Genomic DNA, 16,660 nt, shown 5'->3' with positions numbered 1-16,660 from the left:
TCCGCTGTTCTGTGTTCAACGTGGTTGCCAAGCGCTAATAATCTCTGCTTTATCTCCTAGGCACGTCTGACACATTGCCCTCAGGTAACTTTGACCCCGACTCCAGCGCCTAGAGCACGTTGGATGAGGACCCTGAGGGCAGTATCGTTGAAGACTCATCATGGCACTCACCCCCACCCTCCACCAGCGCAGCGACACACACCTCGGTGGGACCTAGATGTAGAGCAACCTGGGGATCACAATCTGGTCAGGACAGCCCACAATCTGCTCCACAGCTGGCGGAGACAGGGACACCCTTGGTCGCCAGCATTCAGAGGACTGCTGGAGGCCAGGAATCTGCTGAGTCCGACTCAGACGATGAGCCTCTGGACTCGGTCCTCAATCAGTTGGTGGAGCTGCAAAGACCATCGCGGGGACATCAGGAAGGGATGTCTGGTGCCCTCCTCAGCCAGGGACGATGGAGGAGTCCGCCTGCCTTCAGTCTGAGGTGATAGCACCGACATGCTGACGTACTGAGGTCAACCCTGGCGGGATGACGGTTACCATAGAGACCTTGGTCCAGGACTTCGATCCTGCATTGCTGCGCAGGCTGAACTCCATTGATGATGCCATAGTTGGCCGCCAACAGTGTGTCTGTGAGAGGGGTATGGGGCAGCTCGGTCTCACTCCAGCTTCTCCTCCTCCTCAAGACGTCAGCCAGGGATCCCCGGGCACCCACAGGGAGGAGGACACGCAGCTCGACACCCCAGGGCCATCCACCCAGGTGACTTGAAAAACGTCCAGCTGATCCAAATCCCCTCTTCCTGTGACCCCATCGTCTCCAATTCCACAGGCCGAGGAGGGTGTCATTGGCCCACAGCAGAATGACAAAAGCACAGGTCTCGACCCTCCAGAGGGTGCCAGCCAAGGTCATCACAGACTGGGTGCAGCAGTCAGCAGGCAGCCTCCACGTACGCTGTGGATGTCGGGAGCACCAAGACTTAGCGGCAAGGTTAGGAAGGTTAAGGAGATGTAATTGCATGGCCTGGGCACGGGAGTTAATCACTTGTACTTAATGTTCACAAGTGTACATAATCTCCCAAGAATGTCTCTTTGTCTATGGCTTCTTGTTATGATGAGAAGTGTTCACTCAAATGTGAAACCTTGGTTCCTGCACAAGATAAAGGCAGGTGTCTCAGTCCAGGGTCTCTTCCCTGTGCGGTGTGTAACCTTCAGATCAAAGTGATGGTCCAGCTTCACACTCACTGGACACATTAGTGATGCCAGCGCCACAATGTGGCTTGTCATTACTGACAGAATGTCGTGGGCAGGCGTCACAGAGTTCCATCGTTCTCCCCGTGTGCTCTCAGCACCTTTGAGGTGGGGCTGGTCCCCCATCTCTTCAGCATCTGTGATGAAAGCAAAAACTGCGGATGCTGGAAATCTGAAACAAAAACAAAAAAATGCTGGAAAATCTCAGCAGGTCTGACAGCGTCTGTGGTCTGACAGCACCACAGCTCTGGAGAAGAGTCACACAGACTCGAAACGTTAACTCTGTCTTCAGCATCTGTGTCCAGTGACAGTGTGATCCTGAAGGGTCACACACAAGGGGATGAAGACTGCCAAAGGATCAGGTGCACTTAAAGTTTCACGGCTGCGTCTCCATGATATGACCATGATCACAGAGCGCAAGCGAACTGCCATCAGCCAGACAGGAGTCAGACGTTCACAAAGGCTGTGTGAAGATCCATGGAGTGTCCTCACTGCATGTCAGCATCATCCTCTATCAATCTAGAAGCTAACAGGGTCTCACGATCGCACCAGCCTCGTCTGGTCAGTGCGATTGCCTCATCACTGGCATGCCGGCCTTCAAGGACCTTAACATCCTCATCCCCTTCGATGTCCTCCTCATCGTAGGAGACGCACAACTCTCCCATCTCCTCCTCAGCCAGGTGCTCCCCTCTGTGTAGCGCCAGCTTGTGTAGTGCACAGGGAGCTACAGTGACATCCTCTGCAGACTGTATTGCAGGGGCTCCACCAGACTAGTCCAGGCCCTGGGACCACATCTTCAGCATCCCGATGGTTTGCTCCATCAAGTTGTGAGCTGCAGCGTGAGCCTCATTATACTGTCGCTCTGCTGCAGTCTGAGGCTGCCACACATGTGTCATCAGCCATGTCATCCGTGGGTAACCCTTGTCCCCAAGGAGCCAACCCCGCAGCCTCTGTGGACCCTGGAAGATGTCAGGGGTCTGAGACACACTGAGGATGTAGGAGTCACGGACGCTTCCTAGAAATGATGCATATATCTGTAGGACACAAATTGTGGTGGTTACAGACCAGCTGAACATTCAGCGAGTGGAAGCCCTTGCGGTTGAAGTAGTTGACTGCTTGTTGCCGTGGAGATCTAAGTGAGTGTATTTGATGGCAACCTGCACCTATGGAAAATCGGAGATCTGCGCAAATCCCAGTGCTCTTGCTTCTTGGCTTTCCTGATCCCAGGCAAAATGCACACAGTTCTGCGCCTTTGTGAAGATGGCATCCATGGCCGCCTGGATGCACTTGTGGGTGGAGACTTGCGAGATCCGGCACAGGTCACCTGTGGGTCCTGGAAGGAGCCATTGGTGTAAATATTGAGCGTTGTGGTCACTTTAACGGCCAAGGGCAGTGGATGCCCTCTGTGTCTACATGGCGGAAAATCCTGCTGCAGTGGCGCATGTGACCGACCAGTCCCCTAGACATGCGCAGTCTTCGGCTGCACTGGTTCTCAGTCACCTGCGGAATAACAAGCACCATCTATAGACCCTGGGACTAGTGAGGCACCTACGAGTAACGGCTCGCTGTGGATCTTCAGCTGGGTGTACATGGGGTCCTGCGCACCTTCATCTGGAGGGTGGTCCTCCTCCCTTGGGTGAGCTGGGCACTTCTGTCACACTCTTCTCCTTCTCTGCTCCCTGTGAGCCATGAGGCATACCGCTACATCACCAGGCTCCATGACCCTGATGTTCTCCTCTGTAGGATTAAAGAGAGAAAAGCATGGGTTGGCACATGCCCTAAGGAACCCTCTTGGTTAAGTCTCCGGCTCAGGCTGCATCTCAAGGCGCCTTCATGCATACAGGAGAGCGCTGGTCACCACTTGGATGGCCAGTGTGTTGTGCACTTCATGGCTGTCCGAAACGCCATCCACTCTGCCCCACTCCACCCGACCGATTGGGAGCAGCTTTGCCCATTGGACTGCAGGCTGTGCTCTCAGCTCAGGCGCAGGCATTCTCCTAACCCGCACTGCAAGGCTGCACTGTTAGCTTGAACCATGGGGGAGACTGGTCCAAACTGGAATAAAGACATTGCAAGGGGCTGTGAGCACCTCCACCAGTGACTGCACCATGACCACCTTTCGCAAGGGGATTGTACAACTTACCCAGTCGTCCAATTACCCCTAAAACTCACATTAATTATCAGTCTGCATCTGAACGGTGAAATGTTCTGCAGCATCTGGTGGCACTTTCATGCTTTTGCGTCGCTTGAGTGGGCAGAAAAACCTCAGAGGCCCGACTCCAAGCGAATCAATGGAGCTACTGCTGATCGGTCTCGGCTGTGGAAGAATGCTCACTTTGACAAGCTTTTCCAAGTGTGTGGCCGCTTCCCTCACCCTCCCCTCCTTCATGCCCTCCCCTCCCCTCCCCTCCCCTTCCCTCCTCTCCCCTTCCCTCCTCTCCCCTTCCCACCTCTCCCCTTCCCTCCCCTGGCATGTGCTTATGTACTTCCATCAGTCTGTGCTGCCTCCCCCAATCCCCACACCCACTCCCACCCCCCCAGCCCCACCCACACTGGAATTCCTTACCCCGGCACCAAACTGAAAGCCAGCCGGGACAAAGCGACTTGCCTGTGCCCCCCCACTGACTGCACGGAGCCTCTTCCTTGATGTCCTACGCGCGATTCTCCCGAACGCTGCTCCAGGTTGTGTGCACTCACATCCGAGTTCCCCTGGGTGTTCAGCTCGCCGTAAATCACGTCGTTCTGAAGTCACGCCGATGTGGGAATTAAATTTGACGTGGCGATGGTGGGGGGATGATTCGGCTTGAGGACACAATAATGAGATGCACAATAATAAGTTCCCGCTGTTGGACGGTGGGAAACGCGGGCGGTCACTGACAGGTGGAGTGGATGATCACAAACTGGTTTCACAACGGCCGTAAAGCCAATTTTCGGCCTACTCACCATACTGTCCACTCACACCGCCAACCACACTCAACGCCAAGGAGAGCAGACGATTCCGGCCTTCTTCACTTAGGTAGTGGTGAGGACGTGGAAGCTACTGTTATGTAGAGTAGTGAGGTCGGTAGCATAGATGGATTTAAGCGGATAAGTACATGAAGAAGAAAGGAATAGAAAGGTATGTTGATGAGGTTCGGGTAGGGCAGGGGGAAGCTCTGACATGTGACATATTTCTCTGCTGTAAATTCTATGCAATGTAGATTGTAAAGACGTATAAAGTCATATATATCTTTAATATATCTGAGGTCCTACATCTGCACATTTCTGTCTATAAAAGTTCACTTCCTGTTTCCATAGTTTTGTTACTCTTTTATGTCAACTGTTCCCGTTGCATGTCTACTTTCCTGTTGATAATGATATCTGCCTATGTAAAGCTGTCAGGCTGTAACTGTGCCCTCCAGCCAGTGGTAGAGCGCTAGTACCTCCATTTCTCATTTGTCAGCTCCTCAGCCTGACCTGCAGAGAAGCTCCGATACTCTGACCAACTCCACTGCCCTGCTTCCCAAGCTGTGGTAAATTCTGGTATTTAATTATAAATAAAATAAAATTAAATCAAAGTGCTATATAAAAATATATAGACTTTAAAACAGGACTTTTCTTTTTATTCATACATAGGATATGAGCTTTGCTGGCTGGGCCAGCATTTATTGCGCATTCCTAGTTGCCCTTGAGAAGGTGGTGGTGAGCTGCCTTCTTGAACCGCTGCAGCCCATGTGGTGTAGGTACACCCACAGTGCTGTTAGGGAGGGAGTTCCAGGATTTTGACCCAGCAACAGTGAAGTAACAGCGATATATTTCCAAATCAGGATGGTGAGTGACTTGGGTGGGAACTTTTAGGTGGTGAGGTTCCCATCTATCTGCTGCCCTTGTCCTTCTAGATGGTAGTGGTCATTGGTTTGGAAGGTGCTGTCTAAGGAGCCTTGGTGAATTCCTTCAGTGCATCTTGTAGATGGTACACACTGCTGCTGCTGTGCGTCAGTGGTGGAGTGTTTGCAGATGGGATGCCAATCAAGCAGGCTGCTTTGTCCTGGATGGTGTCAAGCTTCTTGAGTATTGTTGGAGCTGCACTCATCCAGGCAAGTGGGGAGTATTCCATCACACTCCTGACTTGTGCCTTGTAGATGGTGCACAGGCTTTGGGGAGTCAGGAGGTGGGTTACTCGTTGCACCTGCTCTACTATTTATATGGCTAGTCCAGTTCAGTTTCTGGTCAATGGTAACCTCCAGGATGTTGATAGTGGGGGATTCAGTGATGGTAATGCCATTGAACATCAAGGGGCTATGGTTGGATTCTCTCTTGTAGAAGATGGTCATTGCCCTCACGTATGTAGTGTGAATGTTACTTGCCACTTGTCAGGATATTGTTTGGATATTATCCAGGTCTTGCTGCATTTGGACATGGACTGCTTCAATATCTGAGGAGTTGCGAATGGTGCTGAACATTGTGCAATCATCAGCGAACATCCCCACTTCTGACCTTATGATGGAAGGAAGGTCATTGATGAAGCATCTGAAGATGGTTGCATTATATCTGTGCAGCCTGGTGCTGTAATTCCATGTCGTCTACTCCATTTCACCTGGGGATTGCACTTAAGGGATTCACAATGAATTTTGAGTGTTAACAAATTCTCCATTATTCTGTGCACCTCGATATTGAATTTTCCAGGATTCCGCTGCAGATGATTACCCAAAGAAAACGTGGGAATTTTACCATCATTCATTCTTCCCACCTGAACAATGTGAATTTTACAAAAGTGTCGCTCTGCTGCCTTTGCCATTTTGTGACCAAACCTCCGGCACCAAAGTATGTGCCCAATACCCAATAAAACCCTCCAGAAAAGCTACACCAGTGGTTTGTTACTGATGCAGTCGGCACTTGGGCTGGTGCTTGACAGCCCTCAGTGTTTGTAGAACTGCAACTCAGTTTGGGACAGTGCTTCTCGGAGAGAATCCGAGCAAAAAGAAAGCTGGGGGATTTTCTGGCCCCGCCATGATGGGACTTGCCGCGGGCGATGAGGCAACCCAGGCAAAAATCAATGACTTTTGTGGGACTGGACGATGCCGGTGGCAGGTGGGGCCGGAAAATCCCATCTTTTCATTAAGAAACGCAAACAATTTAAATGTTCTCGTGGCATTAACCTAATCACAGAAGTGAAAGGGCAGCTATTACTTTCACATTTTCTAACTTAAACGCAACTCAAATTAGATTGCAGCCTTCCGAACGTGTATAGGCACCACAAGCCTGCTGCGTTCAGAGCCTTACTGCATTAGGTTAGGTCAATGTTCCTGCTCAGCTGAGCTCGGCCCTGCAGCAATCCCAGAATGTAGCAAGCAGTGCAACAAGCACAGCCAAGCACAACCAACGTACCCTTTTAAGATGCCTGATGGCAAGGCTACGCAACAATCTTAAAGGGACGACACACCTCTCTCCCTCCGCCATGATTGAAAACATGCCCCTCCTCCAAGCACTGATCTCCAGCCACCCCCACCATTCCGATTGCCACTTCACCAAGCCCTATAGGAAAAGGAAGTTGAGCCTGTTGAGTGAACCCTGTGGAATGGGCTCAGATTATTCTGAGCTTCTTCCTGCCTTGCCATCAATGACTGTTCCTTCAAACCACATTAATCAAAAGATTTATTTTACTGATCTCACATTCATTGCACCAGATGATGAGATAACCAACAAGCTAATTGTTCTAAATGTGCACGACCTGCTTCAATTTTGGTCATGTTTGCTTAAACTTTGCTTAACTTACGATCATATTTCCTCATTCGCCTTTGCTTCAGCGAAATTTCCTCATCAATTCCCTCAATTTTGGAATTCTCATCCTTGTTTTCAAATCTCACCCTGGCCTCATAACACCCTAACTCTAATCTCCTCCAGCCCTACAAGCCTTTGAGATCTCTGCACTCCTCCAATTCTGGTCTCTTGCGGGTCCCTGATTCTAACTGCTCCACCATTGACGTTTATTCTTAGCCACCAAGCTCGAGAATATTCTCTCTGCATCTCTAGCTCTCTCCCCTCATATGGAGATATTTTCCATAACCTACCTCTTTGACCAAACTTTTGGTCACCTAACCTCAAGTCTCCTTATGTGACCCAGGGTCAAATTTTGTTTTGTGATGCTCCTGTGAATCACCTTGGGATGTTTAACTATGTTAAAGGCACAGATAAATGCAACTTGTTGTTGTCTACTCATTTTCCAGAGAATGACAAATTTACCTCTATGAGCTGTCTATTATCATCATTGTGGGCCTTAGATGGGGTTGTTCCATAGGAACCTAGGTCTTCGGAGCAGGACTAGGCTATTCAGCCCTTCAAGCCTTCTCCAACATTCAATGATTTGGTTGTGGTCTCAATTCCACTTTCTTGTCTGCCCTCCATAATTGCTTGACTTCCTTTACTATCAAAAAATTTTTCTAACTTTGCCTTGAATAAATTCAATGTCTCAGCCTCCACTGTTTTCTGGAGGACAGAATTCCACAGACTAATGACTCTTTGAGAGAAAAAGTTTCTCCTCATCTCCAAATTAAACAGTTGCCCTCTTATTCTTAAACAGTGTCCCCTGACTCTAGTCTCTCCCAATATCTACCCTATCAAATCCCCTCAAGATGTTATGTTTCAATAAGATCATCTCTCATTCGCCTAAACTCCAATGGGTATAGGCCCAACCTGTTCAACATTTCTTCATAAGATAAGCTCCTCAAGACAGGAATGAGGCAAGTGAATCTTCTTTGTAGTGCTTCTAATGCAATTATATCTTTTTGTTAAGTAAGGAGACCAAAGCTGTACACAGTATTCCAGATGTGGCCTCACCAAGGCCTTATACGGCTTCAGCAAAATGTTCCTACATTTATATTCCATTCCCTTGCAATAAAGGCCAACATTCCTAATCACTTGTTGTACCTGCATACTAAGCTTTTGTGATTCATGTACCAGGACACCAAGATCCCTCTGTATCACCAAATTCTGCAATCTCTCTCCATTTAAATAACATACTGCTTTTCTATTCTTCCTGCCAAGTGAACGAGTTCATATTTTCCCACATTATGCCACATCTGCCAAATTTTTCCCACTCACTTAACTTTTGTAAATCCCTCTACCTACTCTTGACAACTTGCTTTCCTACCTATCTTGGTGTCAATGACAAATTTAGCTACCATACATTTGGTTCCTTCATCCAAATCATTGATGTAGATTGTAAATGGTTGTGGCCCCAGCACTGATCCCTGTGGCACTCCACTAATTCCAGCTTGCCAAGCTGAAAAAGACACATTTATCCCTAATCTCTGCTCCCTGTTAGCAAACCAATCCTTTATCCATGTTAATATGTTACCTCCTTCACCATGTAACCTTAACTTGTGCTGTAAAGTTTGAGGAGGCACCTTATCAAATGCCATCTGGAAATCCAAGTACATCACACTTACAGGTTTTCATTTATCTCCCTTGCTTGTTACTTCCTCAAAAAAAATCTAATAAATTAGTTAAACACCATTTTCCTTTCACAAACCCATGTTGACTCTGCCTGATTCAGTTAGAATTTTCTAAGTATCCTGCTATAAACTCCTTAATAATGGATTCAAGCAATTTCACTCTGATAGATGTTATGCTAACTGGTCTGTAGTTTCCTGCTTTCTGTCTCCTTCCTTTCTAATGTGTTACATTATCCACTGGGACCCTTCCAGAATCTACTATCTCTGCAACCATTTCCTTTAAGGTCCTAGGATGCAGGCCGTATGGTCCTGGGGCCTTGTCAGCCTTTAGGTCTAATAGTTTTCCCAATACCTTTTCCCTAGTGATGGTGATTGTTTTAAGTTGCTCCCTTCCGTTCACCTCTTGATTTTCCAGTATCTTTGGGAAGTTTTCTAAGTCTTCTATAGTGAAGCCATCACAAAAGGCAGAATTGTCCCAGAATTGTACTAAGCGCAGTAGTGGGTGTGAAAAACAACATTTTACCCACCGGCTGCAATGGTTTTCGCACCTTATTGTTTACTTCCTGCCTCATTAATTATGCAGCCACAGGAAATACGCTGTCTCACTGGCAGCAGCCTCTAAATCACCCATCACGCTGTTACCTCACTGCTTCCTCACCCTATCTAAACAGCATTCACCCACACAGTTCTCAATGATGCAGCCCAGGACTGCTCCAGTGGAGACATGGCCCTGAAAGCCATGAAGAGTTCAGTGACCTGTCACTGGAATGCCTTTACAGACCCACCATAATGTCCTCCACCCACCCCTGCTCTGACTGCAGGAGATCCAGCAATCTCAACGCCCCGGTTTGGGAGGTGGTGGCAGTGGTGGTCAGTGCCAACACTGCACAGAAGACATTGGCCATCCAGTGCAGAAAGAGGACGAATAATCTCGTCTGTGCCACCAGGGTAAGGCAACCATCTCATCACTCTAAACTCACACACTCACAAGCCCATCACATATTCACCTGCATCTCACTCATTGCCAACTCAAGGGACATCATCACTCACTCTCACATCTCCATCTGGCTTCATCTCCTCTGAAGACTGCTTCTTCAGCCCTCACCATCTTGAGGCCACTTACACAGATTAACATGTGCCCCACCACCACCGCCCCCCCCCACCCACCCACACACAGACATCCTGGGATACCCCACTTCCCCAGTACAGCCCTTGCTCTGCAGCCTCTTCCCTTTCCTTCAGCAACTTCTCCCCTTTCCCCAAGCAAGCCTTAGCCCTGCAGCCATTGAAAAGTCACCCTGGCCTACGGCTGGGTCTGGTAGGTAGAGACCTGCCTGTGAGCTCCTCTAAAAGTGGTGGTGCTCTCCGTGAAGCCTGGTGCTGATGACTGCGAGTGCTGCCTGAAGCAAGGTAGGCAAACAGAACTCTAAGTCCCGAGCGAAGTGCAGCTAGCCAGGTGCATGTTGCTTATGTACAGTTGTGAAACACGTCAACGTGAGTGCCCCGATGATCCAGCGAGGTGGGAACATTCCGGCGAGCTGGGCTTATAATGAGATGCTGAAGTATTGAAATTAGGTTTCCGACGTGTAGCGGTGGGAAACGCAGCCGGCCATTGATGGGTGGAGCGGACAATCTCAAACTGGTTTCACGATGGGGTAAAACCGATTTTTGGCCTTCTCACCATATTGTCCACTCGTGCCGCCAAACATGCCCAAAGCCAACGGGGAGCGGATAACTTTGCCGAAAATACCTGCTCAATATCTCTGCCATTTCCTTGTTTTCCATCATTAATTCCCGTGACTCACTCTCTGGAGGACCAACACTAGACTTGGTTGCTCTTTTCTAATTTAAATGCTTGTTGAAACTCTTACTATCTGTTTTTGTATTACTAGCCAGCTTCCTCTCATACTTTTCTTTCTCCCTTTCTTTTTTAGTCATTCCTCGCTGGTTCTTAAAATTTGACCAATCTTCTGACTTACCATTAATCTTTGCAGCTTTGTACAATGTTTCTTTCAATTTGAAGTTATCCTTAACTTCCTTATTCAACCATAGAGGGTGCATCCTTCTCAAAGGGCCTTTCTTTCTCACTGGGATAAATCTTTGCTGAGAGTTATTAAATATCTCCTTAAAAGTCTGTCACTGCATCTCTACTGTGCTACCTTTTGACCTAGTTTCCCAATTCACTTTAGCTAGATCTGCTTTCATACCCTTATAATTACCTTTATTCAGGTTTAAAACATGAATCTTAGGCCCACACTTCTCCCCTTCAAACTGAACATGAAATTCTACAATGTTATGACCACTGTCATCTGGAGGTTCCTTTACTATTAGATTATTGATTAATCCTGTCTCATTGCTCATTACCAGGTCCAGAATAGCTTGATTGGCTCTAGAACATGTTGCTCTAAGAAATTGGCTTGAATACACTCCATCAACTCATGTTCCAGGCCACTTTTGCCAATCTGATTCACCCAATCTATATGTAGATTAAAGTCACCCATGATTATTGTGTACCTTTCTAAACACGTCCCATTTATTTCTTCCTGTATACCCTATCCTATCAAGTCACTACTGTTAGGGGGCCTATAAACTACTCCCACAAGTGACATCTTATCTTTCCTATTTCTTATCTCTATCCAAACTGATTCTACATTTTGCTCTTTCGAGCCAAGGTGCTGTACTAATGACATCCTTAATTAGCTGGGCTACGCCATCAGCTTTTCTCAGCTTCCTATCCTTTCAAAATGTCAAATACCTTTCAATATTTAAATCCCAGCCTTGGTTACCATGCAACCATATCTCTATAATGGCCATTAAGTTGTACATACTTTTTCTATCTGTGCTAAGAATTCATCTGTTTTGTTACGAATGCTGTATGCATTCAGAAACAGAGTCTTTTTACCATTTTTGCACTCTCCAGCCTTATCTGCTGGTGCACTCTTAAGTTTGTACTCTCTGTCCCTTGCTGCCACACTCTGTTTATTATTACTCAAATAGCTACCCCACTCTATAACCTCTTTGTTTCCCTTTGACTTACCGTATCTCCTTTCACATGATCCCTTCCCTCCACTCCACTCTTTAGTTCAAATCCCTCTCTACCATCCTCGTTATTTGACTGGGCAGAACACTGTTCCCAGCACGGTTCAGGTGAAGCCTTTCCCTATGGTACAGCTCCCACTTTCCCCAGTCCTGATACCAGTTCCCTATCAATCAAAACCCATTTCTCCCGCATTCGTTTTTGAGCTACGCATTCATCTCTTTAATCTCATCTCCAGATTTGCCCTGAGACAGTCAGCACCAGTACTGGTTGCATTCAGGGGAACAAAGTTTACATGCAGCCTAAAAAGTGGTCCTGAAAGGGACCACTGCAGACCACAACCAACAAGGGAAGATGTATATATATCTCCCTGAATGGGAAGCTGGGAGCAGCAGGATTGGTCTACCCGACCCTCGCCCCAGTCAACACTACTTCCTAAAACAATTGCCGCCATCCATCCTGGCAATTCTCGGTCACCTCCCTTCCTCATTTGCTTGACTGTGCTGCCAGTGGTGGCTGGATCTTCCTTTGCTTTCTACATGGTGCTCGATGTAAATGGAACATGAGGCCCAATATTGGAGGCACGAGGGATCGATTCATGAAGTCAGCAGGAGCCACCCCGCCAACTACCACCCACCCTCCCCATAAATGTCCAGAAATGAGTGTGGCTGAATTTCTAGGGCCATGATGCTGTACTGCAGAATTTTCATAATAGTATCCAGCACAATATTATTCTCCATCAGCCCAAACTTCTCACTATTCTTAAGTCCTCCATTTGTGACTAACCTGATTCAAAATTACTGAACCTTTTTTTCTGAAAAACTAATTGGTTTCTTAGTAAATTAAATAGGTTTTGATTTGAAAATCTTTTCATGAAAATCTTGGATTTGTAACGTGCCTTCCACAGCCTCAGGATATACTAAAGGATTTTTGAAACCTTGTCACTGTTGTAGTATGGGAAATGCAGCGGCGTTTTTCTGCTGTTTCTGGCACCTTGCTGTGCAATATGATAATGAATATTATCTGTTTAAGAGGTGTTGATTGAAGAATAAATATTGACCAGGACACTGGGGATAACGCCCCTACTCTTCTTCAAATAATGCCATGGGAGCTTTTACATCCACCTTCGAGAGCAGACAAGGCCTCAGTTTAACCCCTCGTCCAAAAGATGACAGTGCAGCACACCCTCAGCACCGCCCTGCAGAGCCAGCATAGATTTTTGTAGCCAAGGCTCTGAAGTGGTTTCTTGAACCTACAACCACTTGACACAGAGGCGAAAGTAATACCCGCTGAGTCTGTGTGCCTGAGAAAACGAACACAGTTTGAAAGGCCTTCCCCAACCAGCACTATCAGTGATGTTTCACAATTTCAACCTGAAGGCATGACCAGCCCTGTGGGAGTTGCCTGAATGGGGATAATTGAATTTGGGCCAGTTTAATAGATCCCAGAAAACATGATTGCAAGTGCTTTAATGTGTAACTCACTGAAGTTTACAACTCCCTGATCTTTTAGTGCTGATTTGGCCCATTCTGCCCAAATTGCCCTGATGTTACCAAAGGGAACTTCACTCCAAAAACTTTAACATGACTGGCTGATATTGAGGGCGACTGTCTGGGAGTTGTCAGATCATGGTCATATCAGTGAAATTAGACAGAGACAGCCCAGTGACACAGACACTGACATGAAGAGTTTCAGAAATCAATGACACACTCTATATAGATTGTTGGGCATAAAGTGACAGGTAAATCTCTTTCATGACAGACACCAGCGTCTAAAAAGGAAATATAAATGGGAACAAATGAACCTTGATAAAACATTGCTATCTATTCACAAACACAGCCTATAATGGTGAAAGCTGCAATTTGTTAAAGTTAATCTCCAGTTACTTACAGTTTGGCACACTTCACAATGTGGCTGTTGGCAGGATATTAGGAGGCTGAGCCCACAACAGATATCTACAACAGCACTTTGCGCTCCAATACCTTCAGGCCCATTTTATTTTCTGTTCATCTCCCCGGGTGTAGGGGGAATAAACACTCCACAGCTCGCACCCAGGTTGCAGACAAACTCTCCGTCAAAGCAACTTCTCAAACTGACTGCAAAGCCGGTTTGTTCAGATACAGATGACTCTCCCTGACGTTGCGACAGGGGTGTTTCCCACCCAACAGCTGCAGGAACAGTCACTGGCTTGCTTACTGCATTAAAGGAAAAAAGCTTTTGAGGTTAGATTAATATCCTGATTGCGCAACCACTGTCAGAACGTCCACTGTAGAAATAAAGGCAATATTATGCCTTCTTTGCAAGTAGAATAGGATCAGGCCAAGCATGTTATTTATATGAGAGTTGATACAGGGCTCTGCACAGGTTGGGTCATCGCAAACTGCTGAACCCACGTTCTTCCATGCCATAGACATCCGCAGAGGGCAGATACAACGAGGCCCAAACTGGGGCTGCCAACCCTCCAGGATTGGCCTGGAGTCTCCAGGAATTGAAAATCAATCTCCAGGACACTGCTGTGTACAACCCTGGAGAAAAATCATCGGGACATTGAAGAAGATTTTTTTTTTTGTCATTTCCTTCGAATATTTCCCTTTACCAGGTATAAAAATATTGAAAATGGGGAAAAATGCTTTTTCGATTGACAGCCAAGCATCATCCAACTGGGTAATGAGTCATTTTGCTTTCCAATTTGTGTAGGAGAGCCGTGTGTCACAAGGCTGGATGTGTTGGCAGACAAGGCTGGAGCATGGGAGCGAGTCATGAGATAAAGCCTCCAGGAATAGGTTTAATCACAGGTGGCAACCCCAGCAGGGACGTCATCAGGATAAGAAAATGTCTCCAAAACTATCTGTCCATAGCTGTGCTCAACACACCTTGTTGGATTGTAAACACCCCTGCCTCACACCTCCATTAGTTGAGTCAACAGTCGGCAAATAGCTAATGATGAAGCAGCAAGGGCGGAGGACGAGGGCTAGAATAGAACCATTGGGCGGAATTTTATGGCCCTGTGGCAGCCGATTGGGTGGGTGGGGGGGGGTGCAGGGGGGGCAAATGCGGCAAGTCGTTCAAATTACCATTGACTTCGGCGGGACTGGAAAATCCCATCGGCGGGAAAGGCCATAAAATTCCCCCCATTGAAACTTATAGCACCCAAAGCAGCCTTTCAACCCACAATGCCTGTTGCAGCTTTTAGAAAAAGCCGTCCAACTTAGCCCCACAGCCGGTGAAATGATAGAAAGTAGATTCTGAGCACTCTCCTTTGGAAGAGCTGCTAAACCACTCTCTCAGGTGGAGGTAAAAGATCCCATGGCATCATTTTGAAGAAGGCCAGGGGAGTTCTCCCAATATTTATCCCTTAACTAACATCACTTAAAAAAGCAGATTATTTGATCATTATTGCACTGCTGTTTGTGGGAGCTTGCTGTGCACAAATTGGTTGCCGCATTTCCTACATTACAATAGTGACTACTCTTCAAAAGTACTTCATTGGTAGTGAAGTGCTTTGGGACATCACGAAAGGCCCTTTTTATAGGGCCCCATCTTGTTCATGCAGTAGCCCGAGGACTGGGGACAAGGGGCTGAATTCTCCCCCCTTCGGCGGGGAGGGGGGTGTTGTCCGGGGGCAGGAGGGAGTGAGAGCGAACCCGATCGGGACCGCACCACCATTTTATGTTGGGGGTGGTGTGGGGGGGGGTGGGGGTGAAGATTCCCTGAGTCGGGGCCTGTGCGCTTTTGTGCATGTGCGTGAAAGAACGCAGAAATCTCCCTGAGGCACGGAGGTGCTTTGGGGGGATATCGGTTTAAGGATTTAAAATTTAAATAAAGGAAAAAAAAACTTTTAAAACATGTCCTCTCATGTGAGAGTGTCACATGAGCTGGGACAAGTCGATGAATTTTTAAAATAATTTTTATTGAATTTCAAAACACTTCGTGGATGAGGTTGCATGAGAAATACAAAGGCCACCTGGCCTATTCACCTACCCTGCCAACCGTAATGTTGGACAAGCAGCTCAGGTAACTGTTTTAATTCGTTTTTAACAGGATGCAGGGACACCTGCCCGACGTCACCACGCGTCATTTTACTTGTCGGTGAGCAGGACCCCCCGCACCCCCCCCCCTCCCAATCACCGACCGGAAAATTCTTCCAGGTTTGCCACGAAAACTAAAGAATCAGAACAAAATCATTAACACGTGCTTCTTCCGTACTTGAACTCTGTCCCATAACTGCAAGCATTCTCTCTCTTTCAGCTCTCTGACCTTTGCGTTCATGACCACCCAAAGATACCCATAATTATCCCCGTGTCAGGTAAGCGGGAAGCAGGCGACTCCCAGAATGCACCAGTCTTGCTCTGCCATTTCCCAGAATGCAACATAAGGGCTAACATTAGTCTTAATGGGTGGGGAATTGTGTCAAACATCAATCTGGCATGTTGATACCCACATTCTTTGTTACAGAAAGTTTCTCTCTGGGAGCAATTCATTGTACAGTTCATCAAAGGATCGTAGTCAAGGAAGAGAAATCGCTCTGAAGCTCACTAGGGTTCATCTATTAAATAGGCTGATTCTTTCAGCCTAGTATCCAATTGCATTGTTGAATATCCCAATGTCACCGTGTTTACTACAATGTCCTGTGAATAATTGCAAACGTTCATCACCCTTCAGGTAGAGAAATAGTGGACCAAAAATCCACAAACATAAAACCCTTGCAAATATCGGCATGTTTCAAGTCATGACTTCCTGTGCTGATCTCACCAAAGTGTAAGGATGAACAGGGAAGGCTCTGACTGCTGGGCACTTATGCCACTAGAGGCACAGCCTACCAGATAGGGAGGTAGAAGGATATAATGATGAGAACTTTCCCTGGTGGAACCTCGCCCAGAGGTTCCCTTTAAGTAGAAGCTGGGAAGCTTTAAAAACTTTTACATTTTCAGGGATTTAG

At 47.1% G+C, this 16,660-nt stretch overlaps 1 protein-coding gene across 2 annotated transcripts in view; it reads right to left on the bottom strand.

Moving 5' to 3' along the window:
• LOC121281753 (ras-related protein Rab-7b-like) overlaps positions 1 to 13,847 on the bottom strand; it is a 52,586-nt gene extending 38,739 nt beyond the window's left edge. Inside the window, exon 1 of one of the 2 annotated variants that reach the window (XM_041194698.1) lies at positions 13,612 to 13,847. The gene's annotated coding sequence lies outside the window, so the exon portion shown is untranslated. The remainder of the gene's footprint in view (positions 1 to 13,611) is intronic. The other variant, XM_041194699.1, reaches the window with a different exon arrangement.
• Between the last annotated feature and the right edge of the window lie 2,813 nt (positions 13,848 to 16,660).

Source organism: Carcharodon carcharias, chromosome 9 (genome assembly GCF_017639515.1).
Source record: "Carcharodon carcharias isolate sCarCar2 chromosome 9, sCarCar2.pri, whole genome shotgun sequence".
Classification (NCBI taxonomy): Eukaryota; Metazoa; Chordata; class Chondrichthyes; order Lamniformes; family Lamnidae; genus Carcharodon; species Carcharodon carcharias.
The sequence above is the reverse complement of the archived record's forward strand: the minus strand, read 5'-3'. Positions and strand labels throughout refer to the sequence as shown.